The following is a 20,773-nucleotide window of genomic DNA, read 5'->3' as shown; positions in this document are numbered from 1 at the left end:
ACAAAGAAACCAACCCAAAGAAACCAATCAAACAAACAGATAAAACACCCCCAATCAAACCAAAGGCAATGAGAAGTTAGGACTAGTTGTAAGGATATCACAGCAGGCGAATGGCTGCTTCCTACTTGGATCACCATCCAAAGCCACCTAGAACAACTTCTCCAAAACATATCCAACAGGAGAAATGGAAAAAGTGATCCATGGCAGCTCTGCATTGTGGTGAAGGATGAGCATGCAGTGGTCCAGATGCAGCACTGCCCACCCTCCAGGCTGCTGTTTGCTCTGCTGAAAGACTCTTGCAGGACTGTGGCCCCTCTCCATGCAATGGAAATCATTGCCACAGCTCTCAGTTGAGGCACTGGCATTTCCAGAGCCAGATTCAGGCACAATCCTACTGCCTGCTGAGCATCTGGGAAAGGTGCTGAGCATCTTCAGGCCTAGAAGCACAAAAGAGCTCAGGCTCTCCCCGAACTGGGTTTTCAGGGCAGCTTTCCATATCTCTGCAAGATTTCTTCATCCCTCAACACGTCTGACTTTATTATGTCCAACGATGCATTTGGGTTTCTTCCGTCCTCTTGTGTGCCCGTGAGTAACCTTCCACGTGGATGAAGGAGATTGTGTACAGGACAATTGATTGCGGCATTGCCATTTGGCTTCACTGTCACTCAGTTGAACACGGTCCTTATCTAAGAAGGACTTCCAAGAAATGGGTAGGAGTTTTGGCTGTGAGAGGAGCAGAAAGCACATTTTCTACAGCAAATTGCTAGCTGATGCACTTTCCTCCCTGCCAAAATAGTGATTGCCATTCATCTTCCTGGGAAGAATGTAAAGACCCATTCAGAGATGCCAGGTTCAGCTGGCCTGTGGCTTTGTGTACCTCATTTCACATGTCCAATTTCAAGGGCCACTAAAAGAGGCTCATGTTTGCCTTGCAACCCACAAGTGCTGTAGGTATTTCCAGGAGAAGAGGGAAAACATCGCTGTCCTGTGGTGTGGTAGAAATGCCACCACAACTGTGATTGTGTGAGCAAAGCCAGCCAGTGCTTTTTGGGGCAGCAGCAGCAGCTGAGAGTGTGGCAGAGCGGTTTTGATACTCTTTTTAGAATCCTGCAAACGTTGTTCCCGAAACAACCCACAGCTTTGCAAATTTGCCCGAAGAAAATGCAAAGAGAACTGGGGTGTGAAAATCAAAGACTGTTTATCTGTAGAAGAAAAGGAACAAGAATGAACTACACCACATATTTACACTGTAAGAATATTGGTAACAACAACAACAACAACAACAACAAACTATAGAACCTATTTACCTGAGAACAGCTCTAACAAAACTCTATGAAACGTATTTACAGGCAACTTAAACAAACTCTAAAACCTCTCTCCTGAACACAACAACTGTAAAACGTATGTACAGCAGGGTGGCATCTGTGTCTGTGATGTCCCTAAGTCCTGGAAGAAAAACAAGTAGCACGGTCAGTGCAGTCAGGCACGGAAGGGTGTTCCATGTGCTGCCGGGCTGGGACACTGGCCCAGTGGGACTCTGCTGCCAGAAGGGAGCCTGGCTGGGGGCTGTGGCCCAGGCACTGGAACAGGGCTTGTGTGGCCCACAGCAAGCCCAGGCCAGGCCAGGGATGGCCAGCAGAATCCAGTGCATGGGCTAGCGTGTCCCTGAGCAGGGAGTGCCCAGCCCGGCCCCAGGCTGGCAGCAGGGGCCCCACTCTGCCTGTGGGGAGCACCTGCCTGTTCTGCTGCTGGCATCGGTCTTCATCCCAAGACCATGTCTTCCTCCTTGTCTTTTAGATCAATATCCATCTCTTCAATATAATCTTTCGTTTCCACCTCCATCTCTTCCTCTGTCTCGTACATATCCACATCCATCTCTTCCTCTCCACTATCCTCTCCGTCCACTTCCATGGCTTCTTCTCTATCAGTCTGTGTATCGACGTCCGTCTCCTCCTCTCCGTCTGTGCCAGCCTGCAGAGGTAGCAAAATTTCCCACCCTGTCCCACAGAGCTCCAGCCCAGCCAGGCAGCTGCGGGGTGTCCGCCTCCGTGGAATAGTACCATAGCTCTTTTGGAACAAATGCACACATCCTGCAGGGATGGAGAGCAAAATCCAAGCGATGGGGAGCTTTGGGGACTGCTGGGGGAATCAGGGAGCAGGTGGCAACAAGGTGACAGGGGTAGGCTTGGAGCAGGGTGAATGAAGAGCGTGCTGGCACAAGGTGCCAAGGGTTGTGTTGTGGCCGTTGCTGGATGCTGGAAGTTCTAGCTGGAGCGTGCACTGTGACATCACCGCCAGGAGTTCAGGCCCAGGCTGAAGTGGACAACGGAGACCGTCGAATGAATGATGGAATCCCTGGGTGCTTGGGCTTGGAAGGGACCCTAAAGACCATCTTGTTCCAAGCGGAGCGATCTTCGCCCAGAATAGGTTGCTCAGAGCCCCGCTCCCAGCTGGCCTTGGATGTTGCCAAGGATGGAGCATCCCCAGCCTCTGTGCACAGCCCGGGCCAGTGGCCCAGCAGCCGGAGTGGAAAAGAGCAGCTTCATTAGATCCAACTTCAAGCTCACTCCTGCAGTTGAAAGGCTTCTCCTCTCTGTGCCCATCTTTCCTAGAGCTGCAGGGAGGCCTCGCCAGCCCCCTTCTCTTTCCAGGCTGAGCATCCCCAGCCCCACACGGACAGCAGTCCGATGCGTGGCAGTCAAGGCTAAAGGGTAGCAAATGGCTACATCAGGAAGTGAGAGATGGAGTGAGTTTTGGAGATGGAAGCTTTACCTCTAAATGTAGAAAAGAAAGCAAAGTGGAGGGGGAAATGGTGGGACTCTGGCTCTGTTCTAACTGGCGAAGATTTTCTTTTCTTCTTTTCTGTCGTGCTAACCCAAGTTTTGTTGTTTGAAAGGAGGTTTAGCAAAATATCCATCGTCTTCTCCACTGCTGAAACACTGAACAACACCTGGGCAGGCTGAGGATGCAGAGCAAAACCTGCAAATATCTACTGCTGATCGTGATCCTGGGGAATGCAGCTAAAGCCAGCCAAAAGCAATTTCTGGAAAGTCAAGCCTGCTTTACGTTTTCTGGAGTTTGCTTGTGCCAACTTCACCAGTCATTTCTAAAAAAGGAAAAGAAATTCCCAGCAAAACAGAGAAAAACACAAAGAAACCAACCCAAAGAAACCAATCAAACAAACAGATAAAACACCCCCAATCAAACCAAAGGCAATGAGAAGTTAGGACTAGTTGTAAGGATATCACAGCAGGCGAATGGCTGCTTCCTACTTGGATCACCATCCAAAGCCACCTAGAACAACTTCTCCAAAACATATCCAACAGGAGAAATGGAAAAAGTGATCCATGGCAGCTCTGCATTGTGGTGAAGGATGAGCATGCAGTGGTCCAGATGCAGCACTGCCCACCCTCCAGGCTGCTGTTTGCTCTGCTGAAAGACTCTTGCAGGACTGTGGCCCCTCTCCATGCAATGGAAATCATTGCCACAGCTCTCAGTTGAGGCACTGGCATTTCCAGAGCCAGATTCAGGCACAATCCTACTGCCTGCTGAGCATCTGGGAAAGGTGCTGAGCATCTTCAGGCCTAGAAGCACAAAAGAGCTCAGGCTCTCCCCGAACTGGGTTTTCAGAGCAGCTTTCCATATTTCTGCAAGATTTCTTCATCCCTCAACACGTCTGACTTATTATGTCCAACGATGCATTTGGGTTTCTTCCGTCCTCTTGTGTGCCCGTGAGTAACCTTCCACGTGGATGAAGGAGATTGTGTACAGGACAATTGATTGCGGCATTGCCATTTGGCTTCACTGTCACTCAGTTGAACACGGTCCTTATCTAAGAAGGACTTCCAAGAAATGGGTAGGAGTTTTGGCTGTGAGAGGAGCAGAAAGCACATTTTCTACAGCAAATTGCTAGCTGATGCACTTTCCTCCCTGCCAAAATAGTGATTGCCATTCATCTTCCTGGGAAGAATGTAAAGACCCATTCAGAGATGCCAGGTTCAGCTGGCCTGTGGCTTTGTGTACCTCATTTCACATGTCCAATTTCAAGGGCCACTAAAAGAGGCTCATGTTTGCCTTGCAACCCACAAGTGCTGTAGGTATTTCCAGGAGAAGAGGGAAAACATCGCTGTCCTGTGGTGTGGTAGAAATGCCACCACAACTGTGATTGTGTGAGCAAAGCCAGCCAGTGCTTTTTGGGGCAGCAGCAGCAGCTGAGAGTGTGGCAGAGCGGTTTTGATACTCTTTTTAGAATCCTGCAAACGTTGTTCCCGAAACAACCCACAGCGTTGCAAATGTGCCCGAAGAAAATGCAAAGACAACTGGGGTGTGAAAATCAAAGACTGTTTATCTGTAGAAGAAAAGGAACAAGAATGAACTACACCACATATTTACACTGTAAGAATATTGGTAACAACAACAACAACAACAACAACAAACTATAGAACCTATTTACCTGAGAACAGCTCTAACAAAACTCTATGAAACGTATTTACAGGCAACTTAAACAAACTCTAAAACCTCTATCCTGAACACAACAACTGTAAAACGTATGTACAGCAGGGTGGCATCTGTGTCTGTGATGTCCCTAAGTCCTGGAAGAAAAACAAGTAGCACGGTCAGTGCAGTCAGGCACGGAAGGGTGTTCCATGTGCTGCCGGGCTGGGACACTGGCCCAGTGGGACTCTGCTGCCAGAAGGGAGCCTGGCTGGGGGCTGTGGCCCAGGCACTGGAACAGGGCTTGTGTGGCCCACAGCAAGCCCAGGCCAGGCCAGGGATGGCCAGCAGAATCCAGTGCATGGGCTAGCGTGTCCCTGAGCAGGGAGTGCCCAGCCCGGCCCCAGGCTGGCAGCAGGGGCCCCACTCTGCCTGTGGGGAGCACCTGCCTGTTCTGCTGCTGGCATCGGTCTTCATCCCAAGACCATGTCTTCCTCCTTGTCTTTTAGATCAATATCCATCTCTTCAATATAATCTTTCGTTTCCACCTCCATCTCTTCCTCTGTCTCGTACATATCCACATCCATCTCTTCCTCTCCAGTATCCTCTCCGTCCACTTCCATGGCTTCTTCTCTATCAGTCTGTGTATCGACGTCCGTCTCCTCCTCTCCGTCTGTGCCAGCCTGCAGAGGTAGCAAAATTTCCCAGCCTGTCCCACAGAGCTCCAGCCCAGCCAGGCAGCTGCGGGGTGTCCGCCTCCGTGGAATAGTACCATACCTCTTTTGGAACAAATGCACACATCCTGCAGGGATGGAGAGCAAAATCCAAGCGATGGGGAGCTTTGGGGACTGCTGGGGGAATCAGGGAGCAGGTGGCAACAAGGTGACAGGGGTAGGCTTGGAGCAGGGTGAATGAAGAGCGTGCTGGCACAAGGTGCCAAGGGTTGTGTTGTGGCCGTTGCTGGATGCTGGAAGTTCTAGCTGGAGCGTGCACTGTGACATCACCGCCAGGAGTTCAGGCCCAGGCTGAAGTGGACAACGGAGACCGTCGAATGAATGATGGAATCCCTGGGTGCTTGGGCTTGGAAGGGACCCTAAAGACCATCTTGTTCCAAGCGGAGCAATCTTCGCCCAGAATAGGTTGCTCAGAGCCCCGCTCCCAGCTGGCCTTGGATGTTGCCAAGGATGGAGCATCCCCAGCCTCTGTGCACAGCCCGGGCCAGTGGCCCAGCAGCCGGAGTGGAAAAGAGCAGCTTCATTAGATCCAACTTCAAGCTCACTCCTGCAGTTGAAAGGCTTCTCCTCTCTGTGCCCATCTTTCCTAGAGCTGCAGGGAGGCCTCGCCAGCCCCCTTCTCTTTCCAGGCTGAGCATCCCCAGCCCCACACGGACAGCAGTCCGATGCGTGGCAGTCAAGGCTAAAGGGTAGCAAATGGCTACATCAGGAAGTGAGAGATGGAGTGAGTTTTGGAGATGGAAGCTTTACCTCTAAATGTAGAAAAGAAAGAGAAGTGGAGGGGGAAATGGTGGGACTCTGGCTCTGTTCTAACTGGCGAAGATTTTCTTTTCTTCTTTTCTGTCGTGCTAACCCAAGTTTTGTTGTTTGAAAGGAGGTTTAGCAAAATATCCATCGTCTTCTCCACTGCTGAAACACTGAACAACACCTGGGCAGGCTGAGGATGCAGAGCAAAACCTGCAAATATCTACTGCTGATCGTGATCCTGGGGAATGCAGCTAAAGCCAGCCAAAAGCAATTTCTGGAAAGTCAAGCCTGCTTTACGTTTTCTGGAGTTTGCTTGTGCCAACTTCACCAGTCATTTCTAAAAAAGGAAAAGAAATTCCCAGCAAAACAGAGAAAAACACAAAGAAACCAACCCAAAGAAACCAATCAAACAAACAGATAAAACACCCCCAATCAAACCAAAGGCAATGAGAAGTTAGGACTAGTTGTAAGGATATCACAGCAGGCGAATGGCTGCTTCCTACTTGGATCACCATCCAAAGCCACCTAGAACAACTTCTCCAAAACATATCCAACAGGAGAAATGGAAAAAGTGATCCATGGCAGCTCTGCATTGTGGTGAAGGATGAGCATGCAGTGGTCCAGATGCAGCACTGCCCACCCTCCAGGCTGCTGTTTGCTCTGCTGAAAGACTCTTGCAGGACTGTGGCCCCTCTCCATGCAATGGAAATCATTGCCACAGCTCTCAGTTGAGGCACTGGCATTTCCAGAGCCAGATTCAGGCACAATCCTACTGCCTGCTGAGCATCTGGGAAAGGTGCTGAGCATCTTCAGGCCTAGAAGCACAAAAGAGCTCAGGCTCTCCCCGAACTGGGTTTTCAGAGCAGCTTTCCATATTTCTGCAAGATTTCTTCATCCCTCAACACGTCTGACTTATTATGTCCAACGATGCATTTGGGTTTCTTCCGTCCTCTTGTGTGCCCGTGAGTAACCTTCCACGTGGATGAAGGAGATTGTGTACAGGACAATTGATTGCGGCATTGCCATTTGGCTTCACTGTCACTCAGTTGAACACGGTCCTTATCTAAGAAGGACTTCCAAGAAATGGGTAGGAGTTTTGGCTGTGAGAGGAGCAGAAAGCACATTTTCTACAGCAAATTGCTAGCTGATGCACTTTCCTCCCTGCCAAAATAGTGATTGCCATTCATCTTCCTGGGAAGAATGTAAAGACCCATTCAGAGATGCCAGGTTCAGCTGGCCTGTGGCTTTGTGTACCTCATTTCACATGTCCAATTTCAAGGGCCACTAAAAGAGGCTCATGTTTGCCTTGCAACCCACAAGTGCTGTAGGTATTTCCAGGAGAAGAGGGAAAACATCGCTGTCCTGTGGTGTGGTAGAAATGCCACCACAACTGTGATTGTGTGAGCAAAGCCAGCCAGTGCTTTTTGGGGCAGCAGCAGCAGCTGAGAGTGTGGCAGAGCGGTTTTGATACTCTTTTTAGAATCCTGCAAACGTTGTTCCCGAAACAACCCACAGCGTTGCAAATGTGCCCGAAGAAAATGCAAAGACAACTGGGGTGTGAAAATCAAAGACTGTTTATCTGTAGAAGAAAAGGAACAAGAATGAACTACACCACATATTTACACTGTAAGAATATTGGTAACAACAACAACAACAACAACAACAAACTATAGAACCTATTTACCTGAGAACAGCTCTAACAAAACTCTATGAAACGTATTTACAGGCAACTTAAACAAACTCTAAAACCTCTCTCCTGAACACAACAACTGTAAAACGTATGTACAGCAGGGTGGCATCTGTGTCTGTGATGTCCCTAAGTCCTGGAAGAAAAACAAGTAGCACGGTCAGTGCAGTCAGGCACGGAAGGGTGTTCCATGTGCTGCCGGGCTGGGACACTGGCCCAGTGGGACTCTGCTGCCAGAAGGGAGCCTGGCTGGGGGCTGTGGCCCAGGCACTGGAACAGGGCTTGTGTGGCCCACAGCAAGCCCAGGCCAGGCCAGGGATGGCCAGCAGAATCCAGTGCATGGGCTAGCGTGTCCCTGAGCAGGGAGTGCCCAGCCCGGCCCCAGGCTGGCAGCAGGGGCCCCACTCTGCCTGTGGGGAGCACCTGCCTGTTCTGCTGCTGGCATCGGTCTTCATCCCAAGACCATGTCTTCCTCCTTGTCTTTTAGATCAATATCCATCTCTTCAATATAATCTTTCGTTTCCACCTCCATCTCTTCCTCTGTCTCGTACATATCCACATCCATCTCTTCCTCTCCAGTATCCTCTCCGTCCACTTCCATGGCTTCTTCTCTATCAGTCTGTGTATCGACGTCCGTCTCCTCCTCTCCGTCTGTGCCAGCCTGCAGAGGTAGCAAAATTTCCCACCCTGTCCCACAGAGCTCCAGCCCAGCCAGGCAGCTGCGGGGTGTCCGCCTCCGTGGAATAGTACCATACCTCTTTTGGAACAAATGCACACATCCTGCAGGGATGGAGAGCAAAATCCAAGCGATGGGGAGCTTTGGGGACTGCTGGGGGAATCAGGGAGCAGGTGGCAACAAGGTGACAGGGGTAGGCTTGGAGCAGGGTGAATGAAGAGCGTGCTGGCACAAGGTGCCAAGGGTTGTGTTGTGGCCGTTGCTGGATGCTGGAAGTTCTAGCTGGAGCGTGCACTGTGACATCACCGCCAGGAGTTCAGGCCCAGGCTGAAGTGGACAACGGAGACCGTCGAATGAATGATGGAATCCCTGGGTGCTTGGGCTTGGAAGGGACCCTAAAGACCATCTTGTTCCAAGCGGAGCAATCTTCGCCCAGAATAGGTTGCTCAGAGCCCCGCTCCCAGCTGGCCTTGGATGTTGCCAAGGATGGAGCATCCCCAGCCTCTGTGCACAGCCCGGGCCAGTGCCCCAGCAGCCGGAGTGGAAAAGAGCAGCTTCATTAGATCCAACTTCAAGCTCACTCCTGCAGTTGAAAGGCTTCTCCTGTCTGTGCCCATCTTTCCTAGAGCTGCAGGGAGGCCTCGCCAGCCCCCTTCTCTTTCCAGGCTGAGCATCCCCAGCCCCACACGGACAGCAGTCCGATGCGTGGCAGTCAAGGCTAAAGGGTAGCAAATGGCTACATCAGGAAGTGAGAGATGGAGTGAGTTTTGGAGATGGAAGCTTTACCTCTAAATGTAGAAAAGAAAGAGAAGTGGAGGGGGAAATGGTGGGACTCTGGCTCTGTTCTAACTGGCGAAGATTTTCTTTTCTTCTTTTCTGTCGTGCTAACCCAAGTTTTGTTGTTTGAAAGGAGGTTTAGCAAAATATCCATCGTCTTCTCCACTGCTGAAACACTGAACAACACCTGGGCAGGCTGAGGATGCAGAGCAAAACCTGCAAATATCTACTGCTGATCGTGATCCTGGGGAATGCAGCTAAAGCCAGCCAAAAGCAATTTCTGGAAAGTCAAGCCTGCTTTACGTTTTCTGGAGTTTGCTTGTGCCAACTTCACCAGTCATTTCTAAAAAAGGAAAAGAAATTCCCAGCAAAACAGAGAAAAACACAAAGAAACCAACCCAAAGAAACCAATCAAACAAACAGATAAAACACCCCCAATCAAACCAAAGGCAATGAGAAGTTAGGACTAGTTGTAAGGATATCACAGCAGGCGAATGGCTGCTTCCTACTTGGATCACCATCCAAAGCCACCTAGAACAACTTCTCCAAAACATATCCAACAGGAGAAATGGAAAAAGTGATCCATGGCAGCTCTGCATTGTGGTGAAGGATGAGCATGCAGTGGTCCAGATGCAGCACTGCCCACCCTCCAGGCTGCTGTTTGCTCTGCTGAAAGACTCTTGCAGGACTGTGGCCCCTCTCCATGCAATGGAAATCATTGCCACAGCTCTCAGTTGAGGCACTGGCATTTCCAGAGCCAGATTCAGGCACAATCCTACTGCCTGCTGAGCATCTGGGAAAGGTGCTGAGCATCTTCAGGCCTAGAAGCACAAAAGAGCTCAGGCTCTCCCCGAACTGGGTTTTCAGGGCAGCTTTCCATATCTCTGCAAGATTTCTTCATCCCTCAACACGTCTGACTTTATTATGTCCAACGATGCATTTGGGTTTCTTCCGTCCTCTTGTGTGCCCGTGAGTAACCTTCCACGTGGATGAAGGAGATTGTGTACAGGACAATTGATTGCGGCATTGCCATTTGGCTTCACTGTCACTCAGTTGAACACGGTCCTTATCTAAGAAGGACTTCCAAGAAATGGGTAGGAGTTTTGGCTGTGAGAGGAGCAGAAAGCACATTTTCTACAGCAAATTGCTAGCTGATGCACTTTCCTCCCTGCCAAAATAGTGATTGCCATTCATCTTCCTGGGAAGAATGTAAAGACCCATTCAGAGATGCCAGGTTCAGCTGGCCTGTGGCTTTGTGTACCTCATTTCACATGTCCAATTTCAAGGGCCACTAAAAGAGGCTCATGTTTGCCTTGCAACCCACAAGTGCTGTAGGTATTTCCAGGAGAAGAGGGAAAACATCGCTGTCCTGTGGTGTGGTAGAAATGCCACCACAACTGTGATTGTGTGAGCAAAGCCAGCCAGTGCTTTTTGGGGCAGCAGCAGCAGCTGAGAGTGTGGCAGAGCGGTTTTGATACTCTTTTTAGAATCCTGCAAACGTTGTTCCCGAAACAACCCACAGCTTTGCAAATTTGCCCGAAGAAAATGCAAAGAGAACTGGGGTGTGAAAATCAAAGACTGTTTATCTGTAGAAGAAAAGGAACAAGAATGAACTACACCACATATTTACACTGTAAGAATATTGGTAACAACAACAACAACAACAACAACAAACTATAGAACCTATTTACCTGAGAACAGCTCTAACAAAACTCTATGAAACGTATTTACAGGCAACTTAAACAAACTCTAAAACCTCTCTCCTGAACACAACAACTGTAAAACGTATGTACAGCAGGGTGGCATCTGTGTCTGTGATGTCCCTAAGTCCTGGAAGAAAAACAAGTAGCACGGTCAGTGCAGTCAGGCACGGAAGGGTGTTCCATGTGCTGCCGGGCTGGGACACTGGCCCAGTGGGACTCTGCTGCCAGAAGGGAGCCTGGCTGGGGGCTGTGGCCCAGGCACTGGAACAGGGCTTGTGTGGCCCACAGCAAGCCCAGGCCAGGCCAGGGATGGCCAGCAGAATCCAGTGCATGGGCTAGCGTGTCCCTGAGCAGGGAGTGCCCAGCCCGGCCCCAGGCTGGCAGCAGGGGCCCCACTCTGCCTGTGGGGAGCACCTGCCTGTTCTGCTGCTGGCATCGGTCTTCATCCCAAGACCATGTCTTCCTCCTTGTCTTTTAGATCAATATCCATCTCTTCAATATAATCTTTCGTTTCCACCTCCATCTCTTCCTCTGTCTCGTACATATCCACATCCATCTCTTCCTCTCCACTATCCTCTCCGTCCACTTCCATGGCTTCTTCTCTATCAGTCTGTGTATCGACGTCCGTCTCCTCCTCTCCATCTGTGCCAGCCTGCAGAGGTAGCAAAATTTCCCACCCTGTCCCACAGAGCTCCAGCCCAGCCAGGCAGCTGCGGGGTGTCCGCCTCCGTGGAATAGTACCATAGCTCTTTTGGAACAAATGCAGACATCCTGCAGGGATGGAGAGCAAAATCCAAGCGATGGGGAGCTTTGGGGACTGCTGGGGGAATCAGGGAGCAGGTGGCAACAAGGTGACAGGGGTAGGCTTGGAGCAGGGTGAATGAAGAGCGTGCTGGCACAAGGTGCCAAGGGTTGTGTTGTGGCCGTTGCTGGATGCTGGAAGTTCTAGCTGGAGCGTGCACTGTGACATCACCGCCAGGAGTTCAGGCCCAGGCTGAAGTGGACAACGGAGACCGTCGAATGAATGATGGAATCCCTGGGTGCTTGGGCTTGGAAGGGACCCTAAAGACCATCTTGTTCCAAGCGGAGCGATCTTCGCCCAGAATAGGTTGCTCAGAGCCCCGCTCCCAGCTGGCCTTGGATGTTGCCAAGGATGGAGCATCCCCAGCCTCTGTGCACAGCCCGGGCCAGTGGCCCAGCAGCCGGAGTGGAAAAGAGCAGCTTCATTAGATCCAACTTCAAGCTCACTCCTGCAGTTGAAAGGCTTCTCCTCTCTGTGCCCATCTTTCCTAGAGCTGCAGGGAGGCCTCGCCAGCCCCCTTCTCTTTCCAGGCTGAGCATCCCCAGCCCCACACGGACAGCAGTCCGATGCGTGGCAGTCAAGGCTAAAGGGTAGCAAATGGCTACATCAGGAAGTGAGAGATGGAGTGAGTTTTGGAGATGGAAGCTTTACCTCTAAATGTAGAAAAGAAAGCAAAGTGGAGGGGGAAATGGTGGGACTCTGGCTCTGTTCTAACTGGCGAAGATTTTCTTTTCTTCTTTTCTGTCGTGCTAACCCAAGTTTTGTTGTTTGAAAGGAGGTTTAGCAAAATATCCATCGTCTTCTCCACTGCTGAAACACTGAACAACACCTGGGCAGGCTGAGGATGCAGAGCAAAACCTGCAAATATCTACTGCTGATCGTGATCCTGGGGAATGCAGCTAAAGCCAGCCAAAAGCAATTTCTGGAAAGTCAAGCCTGCTTTACGTTTTCTGGAGTTTGCTTGTGCCAACTTCACCAGTCATTTCTAAAAAAGGAAAAGAAATTCCCAGCAAAACAGAGAAAAACACAAAGAAACCAACCCAAAGAAACCAATCAAACAAACAGATAAAACACCCCCAATCAAACCAAAGGCAATGAGAAGTTAGGACTAGTTGTAAGGATATCACAGCAGGCGAATGGCTGCTTCCTACTTGGATCACCATCCAAAGCCACCTAGAACAACTTCTCCAAAACATATCCAACAGGAGAAATGGAAAAAGTGATCCATGGCAGCTCTGCATTGTGGTGAAGGATGAGCATGCAGTGGTCCAGATGCAGCACTGCCCACCCTCCAGGCTGCTGTTTGCTCTGCTGAAAGACTCTTGCAGGACTGTGGCCCCTCTCCATGCAATGGAAATCATTGCCACAGCTCTCAGTTGAGGCACTGGCATTTCCAGAGCCAGATTCAGGCACAATCCTACTGCCTGCTGAGCATCTGGGAAAGGTGCTGAGCATCTTCAGGCCTAGAAGCACAAAAGAGCTCAGGCTCTCCCCGAACTGGGTTTTCAGAGCAGCTTTCCATATTTCTGCAAGATTTCTTCATCCCTCAACACGTCTGACTTATTATGTCCAACGATGCATTTGGGTTTCTTCCGTCCTCTTGTGTGCCCGTGAGTAACCTTCCACGTGGATGAAGGAGATTGTGTACAGGACAATTGATTGCGGCATTGCCATTTGGCTTCACTGTCACTCAGTTGAACACGGTCCTTATCTAAGAAGGACTTCCAAGAAATGGGTAGGAGTTTTGGCTGTGAGAGGAGCAGAAAGCACATTTTCTACAGCAAATTGCTAGCTGATGCACTTTCCTCCCTGCCAAAATAGTGATTGCCATTCATCTTCCTGGGAAGAATGTAAAGACCCATTCAGAGATGCCAGGTTCAGCTGGCCTGTGGCTTTGTGTACCTCATTTCACATGTCCAATTTCAAGGGCCACTAAAAGAGGCTCATGTTTGCCTTGCAACCCACAAGTGCTGTAGGTATTTCCAGGAGAAGAGGGAAAACATCGCTGTCCTGTGGTGTGGTAGAAATGCCACCACAACTGTGATTGTGTGAGCAAAGCCAGCCAGTGCTTTTTGGGGCAGCAGCAGCAGCTGAGAGTGTGGCAGAGCGGTTTTGATACTCTTTTTAGAATCCTGCAAACGTTGTTCCCGAAACAACCCACAGCTTTGCAAATGTGCCCGAAGAAAATGCAAAGAGAACTGGGGTGTGAAAATCAAAGACTGTTTATCTGTAGAAGAAAAGGAACAAGAATGAACTACACCACATATTTACACTGTAAGAATATTGGTAACAACAACAACAACAACAACAACAACAAACTATAGAACCTATTTACCTGAGAACAGCTCTAACAAAACTCTATGAAACGTATTTACAGGCAACTTAAACAAACTCTAAAACCTCTATCCTGAACACAACAACTGTAAAACGTATGTACAGCAGGGTGGCATCTGTGTCTGTGATGTCCCTAAGTCCTGCAAGAAAAACAAGTAGCACGGTCAGTGCAGTCAGGCACGGAAGGGTGTTCCATGTGCTGCCGGGCTGGGACACTGGCCCAGTGGGACTCTGCTGCCAGAAGGGAGCCTGGCTGGGGGCTGTGGCCCAGGCACTGGAACAGGGCTTGTGTGGCCCACAGCAAGCCCAGGCCAGGCCAGGGATGGCCAGCAGAATCCAGTGCATGGGCTAGCGTGTCCCTGAGCAGGGAGTGCCCAGCCCGGCCCCAGGCTGGCAGCAGGGGCCCCACTCTGCCTGTGGGGAGCACCTGCCTGTTCTGCTGCTGGCATCGGTCTTCATCCCAAGACCATGTCTTCCTCCTTGTCTTTTAGATCAATATCCATCTCTTCAATATAATCTTTCGTTTCCACCTCCATCTCTTCCTCTGTCTCGTACATATCCACATCCATCTCTTGCTCTCCAGTATCCTCTCCGTCCACTTCCATGGCTTCTTCTCTATCAGTCTGTGTATCGACGTCCGTCTCCTCCTCTCCGTCTGTGCCAGCCTGCAGAGGTAGCAAAATTTCCCACCCTGTCCCACAGAGCTCCAGCCCAGCCAGGCAGCTGCGGGGTGTCCGCCTCCGTGGAATAGTGCCATAGCTCTTTTGGAACAAATGCACACATCCTGCAGGGATGGAGAGCAAAATCCAAGCGATGGGGAGCTTTGGGGACTGCTGGGGGAATCAGGGAGCAGGTGGCAACAAGGTGACAGGGGTAGGCTTGGAGCAGGGTGAATGAAGAGCGTGCTGGCACAAGGTGCCAAGGGTTGTGTTGTGGCCGTTGCTGGATGCTGGAAGTTCTAGCTGGAGCGTGCACTGTGACATCACCGCCAGGAGTTCAGGCCCAGGCTGAAGTGGACAACGGAGACCGTCGAATGAATGATGGAATCCCTGGGTGCTTGGGCTTGGAAGGGACCCTAAAGACCATCTTGTTCCAAGCGGAGCGATCTTCGCCCAGAATAGGTTGCTCAGAGCCCCGCTCCCAGCTGGCCTTGGATGTTGCCAAGGATGGAGCATCCCCAGCCTCTGTGCACAGCCCGGGCCAGTGGCCCAGCAGCCGGAGTGGAAAAGAGCAGCTTCATTAGATCCAACTTCAAGCTCACTCCTGCAGTTGAAAGGCTTCTCCTGTCTGTGCCCATCTTTCCTAGAGCTGCAGGGAGGCCTCGCCAGCCCCCTTCTCTTTCCAGGCTGAGCATCCCCAGCCCCACACGGACAGCAGTCCGATGCGTGGCAGTCAAGGCTAAAGGGTAGCAAATGGCTACATCAGGAAGTGAGAGATGGAGTGAGTTTTGGAGATGGAAGCTTTACCTCTAAATGTAGAAAAGAAAGAGAAGTGGAGGGGGAAATGGTGGGACTCTGGCTCTGTTCTAACTGGCGAAGATTTTCTTTTCTTCTTTTCTGTCGTGCTAACCCAAGTTTTGTTGTTTGAAAGGAGGTTTAGCAAAATATCCATCGTCTTCTCCACTGCTGAAACACTGAACAACACCTGGGCAGGCTGAGGATGCAGAGCAAAACCTGCAAATATCTACTGCTGATCGTGATCCTGGGGAATGCAGCTAAAGCCAGCCAAAAGCAATTTCTGGAAAGTCAAGCCTGCTTTACGTTTTCTGGAGTTTGCTTGTGCCAACTTCACCAGTCATTTCTAAAAAAGGAAAAGAAATTCCCAGCAAAACAGAGAAAAACACAAAGAAACCAACCCAAAGAAACCAATCAAACAAACAGATAAAACACCCCCAATCAAACCAAAGGCAATGAGAAGTTAGGACTAGTTGTAAGGATATCACAGCAGGCGAATGGCTGCTTCCTACTTGGATCACCATCCAAAGCCACCTAGAACAACTTCTCCAAAACATATCCAACAGGAGAAATGGAAAAAGTGATCCATGGCAGCTCTGCATTGTGGTGAAGGATGAGCATGCAGTGGTCCAGATGCAGCACTGCCCACCCTCCAGGCTGCTGTTTGCTCTGCTGAAAGACTCTTGCAGGACTGTGGCCCCTCTCCATGCAATGGAAATCATTGCCACAGCTCTCAGTTGAGGCACTGGCATTTCCAGAGCCAGATTCAGGCACAATCCTACTGCCTGCTGAGCATCTGGGAAAGGTGCTGAGCATCTTCAGGCCTAGAAGCACAAAAGAGCTCAGGCTCTCCCCGAACTGGGTTTTCAGGGCAGCTTTCCATATCTCTGCAAGATTTCTTCATCCCTCAACACGTCTGACTTTATTATGTCCAACGATGCATTTGGGTTTCTTCCGTCCTCTTGTGTGCCCGTGAGTAACCTTCCACGTGGATGAAGGAGATTGTGTACAGGACAATTGATTGCGGCATTGCCATTTGGCTTCACTGTCACTCAGTTGAACACGGTCCTTATCTAAGAAGGACTTCCAAGAAATGGGTAGGAGTTTTGGCTGTGAGAGGAGCAGAAAGCACATTTTCTACAGCAAATTGCTAGCTGATGCACTTTCCTCCCTGCCAAAATAGTGATTGCCATTCATCTTCCTGGGAAGAATGTAAAGACCCATTCAGAGATGCCAGGTTCAGCTGGCCTGTGGCTTTGTGTACCTCATTTCACATGTCCAATTTCAAGGGCCACTAAAAGAGGCTCATGTTTGCCTTGCAACCCACAAGTGCTGTAGGTATTTCCAGGAGAAGAGGGAAAACATCGCTGTCCTGTGGTGTGGTAGAAATGCCACCACAACTGTGATTGTGTGAGCAAAGCCAGCCAGTGCTTTTTGGGGCAGCAGCAGCAGCTGAGAGTGTGGCAGAGCGGTTTTGATACTCTTTTTAGAATCCTGCAAACGTTGTTCCCGAAACAACCCACAGCTTTGCAAATTTGCCCGAAGAAAATGCAAAGAGAACTGGGGTGTGAAAATCAAAGACTGTTTATCTGTAGAAGAAAAGGAACAAGAATGAACTACACCACATATTTACACTGTAAGAATATTGGTAACAACAACAACAACAACAACAACAAACTATAGAACCTATTTACCTGAGAACAGCTCTAACAAAACTCTATGAAACGTATTTACAGGCAACTTAAACAAACTCTAAAACCTCTCTCCTGAACACAACAACTGTAAAACGTATGTACAGCAGGGTGGCATCTGTGTCTGTGATGTCCCTAAGTCCTGGAAGAAAAACAAGTAGCACGGTCAGTGCAGTCAGGCACGGAAGGGTGTTCCATGTGCTGCCGGGCTGGGACACTGGCCCAGTGGGACTCTGCTGCCAGAAGGGAGCCTGGCTGGGGGCTGTGGCCCAGGCACTGGAACAGGGCTTGTGTGGCCCACAGCAAGCCCAGGCCAGGCCAGGGATGGCCAGCAGAATCCAGTGCATGGGCTAGCGTGTCCCTGAGCAGGGAGTGCCCAGCCCGGCCCCAGGCTGGCAGCAGGGGCCCCACTCTGCCTGTGGGGAGCACCTGCCTGTTCTGCTGCTGGCATCGGTCTTCATCCCAAGACCATGTCTTCCTCCTTGTCTTTTAGATCAATATCCATCTCTTCAATATAATCTTTCGTTTCCACCTCCATCTCTTCCTCTGTCTCGTACATATCCACATCCATCTCTTCCTCTCCAGTATCCTCTCCGTCCACTTCCATGGCTTCTTCTCTATCAGTCTGTGTATCGACGTCCGTCTCCTCCTCTCCGTCTGTGCCAGCCTGCAGAGGTAGCAAAATTTCCCACCCTGTCCCACAGAGCTCCAGCCCAGCCAGGCAGCTGCGGATTGTCCGCCTCCGTGGAATAGTCCCATACCTCTTTTGGAACAAATGCAGACATCCTGCAGGGATGGAGAGCAAAATCCAAGCGATGGGGAGCTTTGGGGACTGCTGGGGGAATCAGGGAGCAGGTGGCAACAAGGTGACAGGGGTAGGCTTGGAGCAGGGTGAAGAGCGTGCTGGCACAAGGAGCCAAGGGTTGTGTTGTGGCCGTTGCTGGATGCTGGAAGTTCTAGCTGGAGCGTGCACTGTGACATCACCGCCAGGAGTTCAGGCCCAGGCTGAAGTGGACAACGGAGACCGTCGAATGAATGATGGAATCCCTGGGTGCTTGGGCTTGGAAGGGACCCTAAAGACCATCTTGTTCCAAGCGGAGCAATCTTCGCCCAGAATAGGTTGCTCAGAGCCCCGCTCCCAGCTGGCCTTGGATGTTGCCAAGGATGGAGCATCCCCAGCCTCTGTGCACAGCCCGGGCCAGTGCCCCAGCAGCCTGAGTGGAAAAGAGCAGCTTCTTTAGATCCAACTTCAAGCTCACTCCTGCAGTTGAAAGGCTTCTCCTGTCTGTGCCCATCTTTCCTAGAGCTGCAGGGAGGCCTCGCCAGCCCCCTTCTCTTTCCAGGCTGAGCATCCCCAGCCCCACACGGACAGCAGTCCGATGCGTGGCAGTCAAGGCTAAAGGGTAGCAAATGGCTACATCAGGAAGTGAGAGATGGAAGCTTTTGGAGATGGAAGCTTTACCTCTAAATGTAGAAAAGAAAGAGAAGTGGAGGGGGAAATGGTGGGACTCTGGCTCTGTTCTAACTGGCGAAGATTTTCTTTTCTTCTTTTCTGTCGTGCTAACCCAAGTTTTGTTGTTTGAAAGGAGGTTTAGCAAAATATCCATCGTCTTCTCCACTGCTGAAACACTGAACAACACCTGGGCAGGCTGAGGATGCAGAGCAAAACCTGCAAATATCTACTGCTGATCGTGATCCTGGGGAATGCAGCTAAAGCCAGCCAAAAGCAATTTCTGGAAAGTCAAGCCTGCTTTACGTTTTCTGGAGTTTGCTTGTGCCAACTTCACCAGTCATTTCTAAAAAAGGAAAAGAAACTCCAAGCAAAACAGAGAAAAACACAAAGAAACCAACCCAAAGAAACCAATCAAACAAACAGATAAAACACCCCCAATCAAACCAAAGGCAATGAGAAGTTAGGACTAGTTGTAAGGATATCACAGCAGGCGAATGGCTGCTTCCTACTTGGATCACCATCCAAAGCCACCTAGAACAACTTCTCCAAAACATATCCAACAGGAGAAATGGAAAAAGTGATTCATGGCAGCTCTGCATTGTGGTGAAGGATGAGCATGCAGTGGTCCAGATGCATCACTGCCCACCCTCCAGGCTGCTGTTTGCTCTGCTGAAAGACTCTTGCAGGACTGTGGCCCCTCTCCATGCAATGGAAATCATTGCCACAGCTCTCAGTTGAGGCACTGGCATTTCCAGAGCCAGATTCAGGCACAATCCTACTGCCTGCTGAGCCTCTGGGAAAGGTGCTGAGCATCTTCAGGCCTAGAAGCACAAAAGAGCTCAGGCTCTCCCCGAACTGGGTTTTCAGGGCAGCTTTCCATATCTCTGCAAGATTTCTTCATCCCTCAACACGTCTGACTTTATTATGTCCAACGATGCATTTGGGTTTCTTCCGTCCTCTTGTGTGCCCGTGAGTAACCTTCCACGTGGATGAAGGAGATTGTGTACAGGACAATTGATTGCGGCATTGCCATTTGGCTTCACTGTCACTCAGTTGAACACGGTCCTTATCTAAGAAGGACTTCCAAGAAATGGGTAGGAGTTTTGGCTGTGAGAGGAGCAGAAAGCACATTTTCTACAGCAAATTGCTAGCTGATGCACTTTCCTCCCTGCCAAAATAGTGATTGCCATTCATCTTCCTGGGAAGAATGTAAAGACCCATTCAGAGATGCCAGGTTCAGCTGGCCTGTGGCTTTGTGTACCTCATTTCACATGTCCAATTTCAAGGGCCACTAAAAGAGGCTCATGTTTGCCTTGCTACCCACAAGTGCTGTAGGTATTTCCAGGAGAAGAGGGAAAACATCGCTGTCCTGTGGTGTGGTAGAAATGCCACCACAACTGTGATTGTGTGAGCAAAGCCAGCCAGTGCTTTTTGGGGCAGCAGCAGCAGCTGAGAGTGTGGCAGAGCGGTTTTGATACTCTTTTTAGAATCCTGCAAACGTTGTTCCCGAAACAACCCACAGCGTTGCAAATGTGCCCGAAGAAAATGCAAAGAGAACTGGGGTGTGAAAATCAAAGACTGTTTATCTGTAGAAGAAAAGAAACAAGAATGAACTACACCACATATTTACACTGTAAGAATATTGGTAACAACAACAACAACAACAACAACAAACTATAGAACCTATTTACCTGAGAACAGCTCTAACAAAACTCTATGAAACGTATTTACAGGCAACTTAAACAAACTCTAAAACCTCTATCCTGAACACAACAACTGTAAAACGTATGTACAGCAGGGTGGCATCTGTGTCTGTGATGTCCCTAAGTCCTGGAAGAAAAACAAGTAGCACGGTCAGTGCAGTCAGGCACGGAAGGGTGTTCCATGTGCTGCCGGGCTGGGACACTGGCCCAGTGGGACTCTGCTGCCAGAAGGGAGCCTGGCTGGGGGCTGTGGCCCAGGCACTGGAACAGGGCTTGTGTGGCCCACAGCAAGCCCAGGCCAGGCCAGGGATGGCCAGCAGAATCCAGTGCATGGGCTAGCGTGTCCCTGAGCAGGGAGTGCCCAGCCCGGCCCCAGGCTGGCAGCAGGGGCCCCACTCTGCCTGTGGGGAGCACCTGCCTGTTCTGCTGCTGGCATCGGTCTTCATCCCAAGACCATGTCTTCCTCCTTGTCTTTTAGATCAATATCCATCTCTTCAATATAATCTTTCGTTTCCACCTCCATCTCTTCCTCTGTCTCGTACATATCCACATCCATCTCTTCCTCTCCACTATCCTCT

This window comes from Cyanistes caeruleus, chromosome 13, assembly GCF_971803275.1.
Source record: "Cyanistes caeruleus chromosome 13, bCyaCae1.hap1.1, whole genome shotgun sequence".
Taxonomy (NCBI): domain Eukaryota; kingdom Metazoa; phylum Chordata; class Aves; order Passeriformes; family Paridae; genus Cyanistes; species Cyanistes caeruleus.
This window is presented reverse-complemented; position numbering follows the sequence as displayed.